Source organism: Lygodium microphyllum, chromosome 28 (assembly GCF_053477565.2).
Source record: "Lygodium microphyllum isolate KBCC chromosome 28, Lygodium_microphyllum_v1.1.10, whole genome shotgun sequence".
Taxonomy (NCBI): domain Eukaryota; kingdom Viridiplantae; phylum Streptophyta; class Polypodiopsida; order Schizaeales; family Lygodiaceae; genus Lygodium; species Lygodium microphyllum.
In genome coordinates, this window is record NC_141162.1 from 104,996,547 (window position 1) to 105,007,130 (window position 10,584).

At 39.4% G+C, this 10,584-nt stretch overlaps 1 pseudogene; it reads left to right on the forward strand.

The window, feature by feature from the left end:
* Positions 1–392: 392 nt before the first annotated feature.
* Positions 393–1,186, forward strand: LOC148011833 (uncharacterized; annotated as a pseudogene).
* The last annotated feature ends 9,398 nt before the right edge of the window (positions 1,187–10,584 follow it).

The window sequence follows — 10,584 nt, forward strand, 5'->3', positions numbered from 1 at the left end:
GGGGAGGTGCTATCCCAAGGATGGGTTGGAAGGGTTCGTCACGGGTAAGGGGAGGATGGGTTCATCATGTTGCATAGAAGTCTGACAACAGCTCATAGGTGCTATGGGGGAAACCATGGGTGCATCAAAACCTTACTGTGGCCATGTCCCATCTCCAAGGGGGGAGGGTGGTTGGTCTCACGAGGAGGACCATGCTCCTTGGGCTGAGCCAAGGAGGGTGAGAGGGTGGAGATGAGGGTGCCCATGTGCTCTACAAGCAAGTCCATCTTATCCATCATCTCGCTATGACACTGATCTTGGCGGTTTTCCATCTCCCTATCCATCTTAGGGGCCCCTTCTTCAAGCATGCCTTTGCGATCCTCTTGGGTGAAGCTAAGATCATTAATAGATGCATGGGAATCTCTGATCTTGTGCTAGAAGTCCTCATGGGTCTTGGCTTTACCCTTATGACATGCCATACTAGGTGCAGTCCATCGGACCCCCTGTCACAAAAACTACAATATCTTGAGCTAGGGATTTGTCAAAATTGACAAAAATTTTTCTGTTGAGGACACTCCAATGGAGAGAATGGTGTGAGAGACAACATAGAGGGTGTTGTGCAAGTGACCATTCACCATGCCTATGACATTTACAACATCTGCATATATGGAAATCAAGATGTTTATGCTAAGTTCTCCATCACACATTGTCAAGATGTTGTTTTTACCACTCAGCCAGTGAAAGCGGGAGGCAGAAACCCCATCTTTAACCAAGTCCTCGAGATTCCTATCTCTTAGACAGATGTTGTTTTGAAGTGTGAGGTTTGGATGATGAGCTATGCTCGCAACTATCTTGAGAATCAATTATTAGGATTTGTTCTATCCCTCTTAAAGGTTTGTATGAAAAGGGGAAGCAAACTCAAGATTATTCCCTTACTTCCACTGACCTTTTTAACACACCTATTGGTGCTGTGCGCCTATCTTTTCTATTCTAGAAAAGGGGCATTGAAGTAGATGGCAATATATTTCATGAAAAGACCCTGTCAGTCTGTCCACCAGCAAGCTTCCCTGAAATGATGATGAATGGTGGGTAGCAGCAAAGGCTTTCTCTAGCTGACGTTTTGAACATAGTTGAATTTCCAAACTTGGAAATTGCCTCTAAGAATCAACAGCTAGTTTCTATGTATCTTGACGTGGTAGTTGCTTAGGGCAAAAGTAGTTATTCTGAAACTGATGGTGTAAGTGTTCATTGTCTTGGAAATGTATCTGCTAATGAGGATGGAAACATTCTGAAAAATGATGTCTCAAATGGGCCATCGTTTTTGCAGGTGAAAGCCTCTTCTCTTGTCCATGGTGATTGTGAAATGCCAAGTCCGAGTGAAGAGAAGTTATGGAAGATTCACGTCCGTACCATTCCCTAGTTTCATAGCCACCGAGGTATGCCGCGCACTGGCCAATGCATCCAGGATGCCATTGGGAAAAAAGCTAAACCTCAAGCTTGTCTTGGCCTCCTTTTCTTGCTAACCTCGGACCGTGCACGCTCTCTCAAGAAATATTATTTCTCTTTCTTTGGCACTTCACTCTTGCTGCTCTTTGCTTCTTTCTTTGGTTCTTCAGCTTGGCTTCCCTATGCTTCTTTCTTGGATGGCATAGGAGCCGAAGGGCAGATCCTCTCCTCATATTCTTCTCTCTTACATTTCACTCCCTCTGTTGTGCTCTCCTCTGCTTTAATTTATTCTTCACAAACTTCTTCTTCTTCTTGGGACCTTCACACCCTCAACTAGTACTCTAGACACTCACGATGAAGTGGAGAAAGCCATGACAACACCCATTTGCAAGGGAGGAGAAAGGTCTAAGAGATATGAAAAGATCTTGGCTTGGTACTCCATGGAAGTTCCAAAAGGGAGCTTACAGCGAAGAAAGAGAAGACCTCTTTTCAAAAGTAACTCTGACTGGATCTCTTACTAACTCCCGTGAGTCCTTTCTTGACAGGTTTACCTCTTAATTTTGACTAGGGATTGAAAACGAATTGCCATTTTTATCCCCTTGCCTCCAATTTGTCCAAGCCTCTTGCCATAGCTTGTGTGGTCTTCAAGAAACCTGCCATTCTCCTGTGTGGTACTCCATCATTGCTCCTTACAACTCTTGCTGTCCATGCTGTACTTGTTTGACTAGTTTTTTTTTGGTGAAAAATAGAGCTGGATGTGAGAAAAGAGAAAGAAGAAAGGACCAAATACCTAAGCTTTGATACCAACTGTAATGAAGTTGACCTAGGAGAGAGAAGGAGAGAAGGGAGAGGCTGTAGAGAGGAGAGAGAAAGAGGAGGAAGATGAGAGAAGAAGAGAGAGAAATACTAGTAGAGGAGAGAGAAAGACAAGAAAAGAGAGAGAAAGAGAAGGGAAGCCATGAAAGCTGGAAGGAAGGGGAAAGGAGACTTGATTATTGATAAACTGATCCCCTAATTGTGTCTCTCAACACCTTATATACTCTGTTAGAATAACTGGGTATTCCCATGCTAACCCGTGTCCTACCCATCTATCCCTACTCTCTTACATATCTCCCCTAGTTTGGATGGACCTCTTTAACTCAAGATAGTCGGGGTCCTTAGGAATTTCAACAACTAAAACTTTTAAAATAGGGTCGTTGGGCATGGAAATTAGATGTGCAAGAAAACCTTTGCTAGCACCTCTTCTATCATTTGGAAACTTAGGAAAGATTTCCTACTTAGGGTGTTAACTACCACATTGTTCTTTGCAGGACAAGATTTTATTTCAAAGTAGAATTCCTAGAGCACTTCAATCCATCTCCTCTATCTCATATCAAGATCAAGTTGAGTGAAAATCCACTTGAGACTTTTATGGTCTATCACAAGAGTAAATCTTGATAAAGATAGTAGTGAGACATTGCTTCCATTTGTCAAAGATTTTCTACTCTCAAGAAGTCCATGTGATTTTTGCTTGCTTTTTAAGCAATTCAATGAGGGGTGCTACTATATCCAGGAGTAATCTTTGATAAAAATCATGTACCCCTTTATGAGACCTATAAATCCTTAGATTTATTTGACATTGTGGGGTGGTGGCTAGTCTTGAACATCCTTGACTATGGTGGGGGTCCATTGATATGCCTTCCTTTGAGATGATGAATCCTAGGTATTCAATCATCTTCTTGAAGAATGCATACTTTTTCTTCTTGGCAAAAAGCTTGTTTTCACAAAGAATTTCCATGACAATTGTTATATGTCCTAGATGATCCTCCTTTGCCTTGGAATACATGAGAATGCCATTAAAAAATGCAGGGATAAATTCATCTAGGTGGAAAATACCTTGAACTAGCTTATTAAAGTAGTGGGAGCGTTGGTCAGCCCAAAAGACATTATGATGAATTTGTAATGGCCATACCTAATAATGAAGGCTATCTATTGTATGTCTTCATCCTTTATCTAGATTTGATAATATGGAAGCCTTAAATCATTCTTGCAAAAGATCACTGCCCCTTGCAATCAATCTAAAAGCTCATTGATTTGGAGAATGTGATACTTATTTTTAAATGGGTAACTTCATTTAATCCCATGTAATCAATGCATAGTCTAAGGGCCCCATCCTTCTCCTTTTGGAATATAATAGGAGCACCCCATGGAAAGTTGTTGGGATCTAGCACTTGCTTTAATAGCTCCTTCAATTTGATTGCCTCGGGGATGGACATTTTGTAGGGCCTTCTTCTGATTGGTGTAGCTCTAGGGACTAACTTGATCTCATGGCCCACATCCCCTTTAAGAGATAATTGCGTCAATTCCTCAAGAAAGTCATTAGTGAACTCACTTAACCGTGATGGCTCATCCTCATCCTAGGAATCATTGACTTTGTTGAGTTTGACTAAATAAATATGAAGTCTTTTCCTTAATTGCTTTGGATCTGACTAGTTTTGGCTAACTGAATCTTAAGTCCACCTACTTTCCCTTGTAATTCGACCATTTTTCCAAATAGATGTTTAAATGTGAATTGACTTTCCCCATAGAGTATTTTTTATTGATTGGGTGCTAACTAGTCCATTCCTAACTGGCAATCATAAATGTCTAAAGGCAAACAAAAAAATTTAGTGTTGTGATCTCTTCCCCTAATTGAAATTGGACATGGCTAATGGATTAGATTGATATTGTTTCCCTCCCACTCACTAGTTCTATGATGAGTTTCCCACAGAGTGTGAGATTCAACTTCAGTCTTTTTACACACTCGGGGAAAATAAATAAATGAGTAGCTTCATAGTCAATTAGGATTTGGAAAGAATACCTTGATGTTTAGCTAGAATTTGGATGATGAAAAACTATCACCTAATGCTCTAGTTGTTGAGATTGAAGCATGAATAGACCCTCTTTCAAGATAGGATCTAGTTCATCACTTATACTAGCAAGATATAGGCTCTAGCTTCATGTTTTGCTCCTTGCCCTATTCCATCTCTTGGTCCAACTCCATATGCCGCACCCCACATTTGTGTCCTCAATTATCGGAGTTTCCTTCCCTTGGAGGAATATGAGGAGTGTTACCATAGGCATCCATTCCCTTGTTGGAACATTGAGTGCAGAAGTGGCATGTTTGGTTGTATTTGAAGCAATGTGGCTCATTATTTTCATTCTTATTATTGGTGTTGCAAGGGAGTATTGGTAATGTTTATGCAGATCTAATTAAAGTTTCCTTACTAGTAATTCAACGGATCTCTTTTAGCATAAGGAGATTTGCTAAACCTATTGTTTTTTCTAGAAAGAGTAACCTTGAGTGGCTGTGCCCTCATCAAGACAAAGTAGGTCAATGGGTCTCATTATTTCCAAATAATCATTGAGAGATGGGTTCAAGCCTTGAGAAAAAATTTCAACCTATGGAATCATGGACGTGGGGTGCATACTTTTGTAGTATAACAAAATGGAAATTATATCCTTCAAGAGTCAGCCCTTACTACTACTTGAGGTTGAAAAACTCATTCATTTTGAGAGTTTGATAGGTAGGAGACAAGTATAAGCTTTGGATTTCCACCTTGATTTGGCTCCATGCCATAGTAAATTCAAAGACAACCTTGTTACAACACTAATGTTTCCACCAAAGCCATGCTTTTCTTGTAAGCCTTAGATGTGCGATCATTGCTTGATTTGCCAAACTGGTTCTAATAATAGAGAAGTAATCTTCCATTTGCTCAATCCACGTTTTGACACTTATCTCCGCCTTCATCTATTTGCCATTAAACTTAAGCAGTTTTACCTATTTGAGTAGGAACTTCCTTTCTTTCTCATATGACAGGTTAGTGAAAATTGGGGTAGCAGTTGAGAGTGTTCCAATCGAAGAAACCCCTGAAAGAATTTTGATACGTTTTACCTTAGTACAATTTTCCATCCATCATTAGTAAGGCATTTGAAAATAGCTTAATTAGTCACAAGATTGTAACATTAGAAATGAGATCCATAATCAAATGTGTTCACTTTTATATTGAGCTTCATTATATGCATCAACTATTTTATTTATTTTAGTGTAAAACCATATTTCACATTATTTTGCACCATGGATGTAAAGATTTTTACAAGGGTGTCTCATACAAGGCCAAAGAAGAAGTTTGTACAAGTTTGTAGCTTTTTTACAAGGGATTTTCTCGGATAACTATATATCCTCAGTCATACATTTGAGCTAATGTTTAGTTGGTGTATATATATAAGGTTCCGTATATGTGTCTAGGGCTTGATAACTAGGAGGAAGGTTGGGGAGTTCTTCAATCTCATAATTATTTATATGAGACCAGTGAGCTACAATGACATGATTCGGTTGGATGACCGTGGTGATACAACGATAAGCCCATTGGTTGAGAGTCATCATTTCACCTTCAATGTGAACCATAGGATTTAGGTTGCTTCAATGAAACATGTAAACTTTGACTAAATTAAACTTCTTTGCCTTGTGCAATCTCCATAGATTGTATTCTAGGATGCTCATTACACTTTGTTTGGCATATGATTCTAATTACGAACCTTTAACTGAAATTTTCTCTACGCTCACAATTCCATACAATATGTTTGTTCATGTGTAATGTGAGACAATGCATTCCTAAAGTTGCAATATCACCATGGATTTATCATACATAACTATGAACATATGAGCCTTGGAAAGGAAGTATGACAAAGAGCGCATGTGGCACCTAATATATTTAGTGATGCAAGCTTTATGCATGAATTTTATTTAGTTCGCAACCCATGATGAAATTAATTTATGACTTTGACATGAAAATCAAGAGATAATCATTTTTTATTGAAACTAATACACTAATTTTAACAATGAGCGCATGTGGCAGCTAATATATTTAGTGATGCAAGCTTTATGCATGACTTTTATTTAGTTCGCAACCCATGATGAAATTCATTTATGACTTCATGAAAATCAAGAGATAATCATTTTTTATTGAAACTAATACACTAATTTTAACAATGAGTAAGTATCTTAAGCATGCAAAATCCTACAAAAAGAAAATCTAGAACTTATTTTAAGAGATGCAGTTAACCTTCGCATGTTTATTCCATGACTTTCACCTAAGGATAACTGCATTTTGTAATAATATATTTGCAAAATAAAATTAAAAAAAGAGAATACAACTACTCTTTTCATGTATTATTTTAGAGACTTTAGGTGTATTCATTTTTCTTTTGTAATTGAGAATATATCGATCAAATAAAGATAGAAAAGTACTTGATTTCAGGCATTTGACACATTGGTGTCATTGGCCATGTTTGTCCTTGCATTAAGGGTTATTGAAGATAGGCCCACCATGTGGGAAGGACCTGCTTTGTGCAATGGGTTGGCCATGTTTGAGGATCCCACTTCATTGGATAGTCCTGTGTGTGAAGCTTCTTATGCGAGGATATCATAGTTAGAGAAATAAAAGGATAAAATGGCAAATAAGAGAAGCAGATAGATTAGAGGAAGTTGCGATCGTTCGCCTTGGGATGTGCATCATGATTTTTCACCTTGGAATGGGCTAGGTTGAAGAAGTTATGTCTTCACCCTTTCACACTCACATTCTTATATACTTATTTTATTCACTTCTCTCGCACTAGCCTTCTCTTCTTTTAAGCTCACCAAATTTCAAGTCTTCTAACCTCCCATGTTTTTCTCTAATGTCTCCTAAATTTCCCTTAATCTTGTTGAAAATTCTCTCTCCCTACACCCAAGAATGCTCTTCAAGAATGGAATGATGAGGAAGGAGATGAGAGAAGTGATAGTCTACAACCAAATGATGCTGAAATTGAGGCCAAGTGCTATAGCAAAATCATCAACACACTCATGCAATACGGTACCCTAATTTTTTGTGTTTTCTCTCTTGTTCAAACCCCACTTCCCATGACAATCTCCTCCAACTTCTTGAATATCCTCTTTTCAAATTTTTAGGTTTTCCCAATTGAACCAAATCTTTTTGGCACCCTTCCACATCTCTATACATATTTTTTATGCTGCCCATGGCTTCTCAACTTGAATCCTATGTATGCATGCTAAATTATACTCACACTTCTTCTCATCTCTAAAATGTCTACGCTTTTTACTAAAAATATTTCCTTGCACCCACTTTCTATCACTTAGTACTTTTGTACTCCCTAAAATTTCATGTCTAAAATATCCCAACTCCTTACTTCTAACTCCACCTCAGCATGATCAAATACAACTTTACGATCTTATTTTTATTAAGTTTTTATGAAAAATATTGCGTAATACCAAAGCCAAAGCCCTTGAGTTTGCATGAAAAATAGTGTAAAAATAGCTTAGAATAAGCAGTTATCACAACTTCAATTGGTTAGCAAGGTGAAGAATTGGGTGGAAGAGGCTCAAGCTGAAGTGACAGCGCGATTGAAGAAGCCAAGGAAAATTTGTAACCACATGGCATCACTAGCAAACTTCCCTTGACCTCCACCATTGGACCTACCATCTTTGGATGACCCACTATTGAACTTGGAGCCCCAAGTGCCTACCCAAGGTGAGCCAAGTTGCAATATCAAGAAGTAGACCATGGGATTTTAGCTACCTTAGCCTTTACAAGTGTCTCAATACCATTGGGTATACTCTTCAAGAATAATCTTGCTATTTGCACCACTTTTAAGACTTGATTGATGGAAGAAACGAGACCCATCCTATTGAGGAGTTGAGTATGAACTATTGCTCCACCGACCTAGGATGCACCATGCACAACTTATTGAAGATTGGGGCAATGGTCTTATCTTTTGGGAAATTGTACTGAAGCTATGTGCATTGACATGGCTTGTTGAAAGCCTACCTTAGTTGTCCCAACTCATCCCACATCCCCTTAAAAATATCAAGAATAGTTGATTACACATTGCAATGACTAACTAACACAAAATTAGGAGATTTCTAACTGACACATCAAACCACCCAAAAACAAAACTCCTCTCCCATTGCCACCATAGGACACCTTATTATTCCATGACACAAGCAAGTGAACCCCCCACCCCTTCTTCACCTATAAATAAAGGGAAGATTGTGAAGAGCTACCCAAATGGCAAGAGAGACACACCAACATAGACTTTATCCACCACTAAGACCACAAATTTATCCTCCACACTACCTCACCTATCCATCTTCACAAACATGGTTCTAGCTCCTCATTCACCAAGCATGCTTTTAATGACAAGACTCATTTCAATTGGTCAAACTACACCACTTGGTCCAGTTTGATGAGGCATATCTTAGACTCTGAGAATCTATGAAATTTTGTGCAGGGGTTGAAGCCCCAACTTGATCTCGCACTTGTTGCATATGATATTGTCTGCTCACGGAAGGCATGTAATGCCTCTACTATTGTTGAGCTTATGCTCGGATTATTGTTTGAGTTTCACTCTCAAATTTGACATTTCGACTTAGTATCCGAGCATTGGGCACACTTGATTGACTGCTACACGACTCAAGATAGCACCCGTTGCATCAATTTGATGCCAGGAGGCATATTTCACGGTGGATTCCGTGCCACGGTGGATTCCGTGAGGTTTTACGGTGGATTCCGTAAACTTTGATGACCGGGGCTTATACACAAAGTGGATTCTTTGTGTGAGAAGTTGATGGGGACGCCTGTCCTTTTCGGGCGTTTCATTAATTTAGTGTGTACATGGGTGATTCCATAGCGGGTGATTCCGCAAAATGCATATTAAATTAATAAACATTTATGAGTTTAGAGTGCGCACTCATAATAAATTAAGGTTAGGATTTATTTCTAACCAGTTGATTTATTTATGTAGCTGAAGACTGCTAGGTATTCACTTTTGTCGGTTTAATTGTATTATTTTACTAACGATTGTGAATGCTTCAGTTGATGTGTAGAGATAGCAGCAGTGGCGGAGGAAAGCATTGGAGTTTAGCGAGTATTCGACCTATGGATTATATTTTGATAGGCGCCACACCTATATTTTGTCATGTCTATTAAGGCATTGATTATTTATTATTATTTTGTATGCGCCTATGCGCACGGATATGTTATTTCTATTTGGACATTGTATTGGGCGTGCCAGACTCTTTGGGCACCATCCATTAGCTTTATTCCTATTTTTGTAAAAGCAAACTCAAAAGCTAAAAGCTTGATATATTTTTGTAAATTGGGCTATTATTGAGCATGAAGATGGAATATACATAAAATACATGCTTTGTGAAGTGCTCACATAAGGCATGGGGGAAGATTGAACCCAATTGGTCTCTTGCTCTTGTCGTTCATGCTTTTTACCTTGTAACTTGTGCAAAAAGTAGAGTTCATTGTTCTTGGGGACCTTCCTGGATTCACTATGCGAGTATACAAGGACCGATTTGCGCACCAGTGGTATCAGAGCAGAGCTGAGATCAAGAGCTTCCAATCGCTACCCATCTCGTGCGAAGGCGGAGCTCTTGGAACGATCGGGCTCTACGGTCAATCTCGTCGCGAACCGTCGATACAGGCAGACTTCTGGCAATCAAGAACCCCTATTTCTGTCATTAGATCGCGAAGGACCAGGCTGTACAGGCGGAGGACCACTCCTACATCTTCTTCAACAAGTCGTGGTTAATCAGAGAGATAAGTCCTCAAATCCATATCTTTCAAGACTTAAAGCTTCAAAGCTTAGAGAATAGAAGCTTAAGCTTCAAAATTTTTTTATCGTGAGGTCTCAGAGGACCTCCGATTTTTTCGCGTGGTGAAAAAAACAGCCCCCCCCCCCCCCCCCCCCCCCCCCCCCCCCCATGAAATTCATCGTTTTCTGATCCATAAGCCCCCCCCACTAAGCTTAAGCAATTAAGCTTAGTCTACTTAACATAAATCAACCCTGCAAGTCAATAACTCCAGGTCACACACCACAGAAGTCAAGTTCTGCAAGTAATCTCTGATCAAGTTCTGCAAGTTTGTTAAGTCGGCTAAGTTCTACAAGTTTGCAACTCTGCAAGTCATATAAGTCTGCAACTTTGCAAGTCAAACTAGTCAACTGGAGTCAGAATCGACTTGTGCTTAAAACTCCTAGAAGGACTGTTCCTGCGCAGAAACTCCGTACTGCAAAGTTGTTCGTTGGAAGGTATTCTACCCATACGCAGGTTTGCTGAAGCATTTTCAGCATACG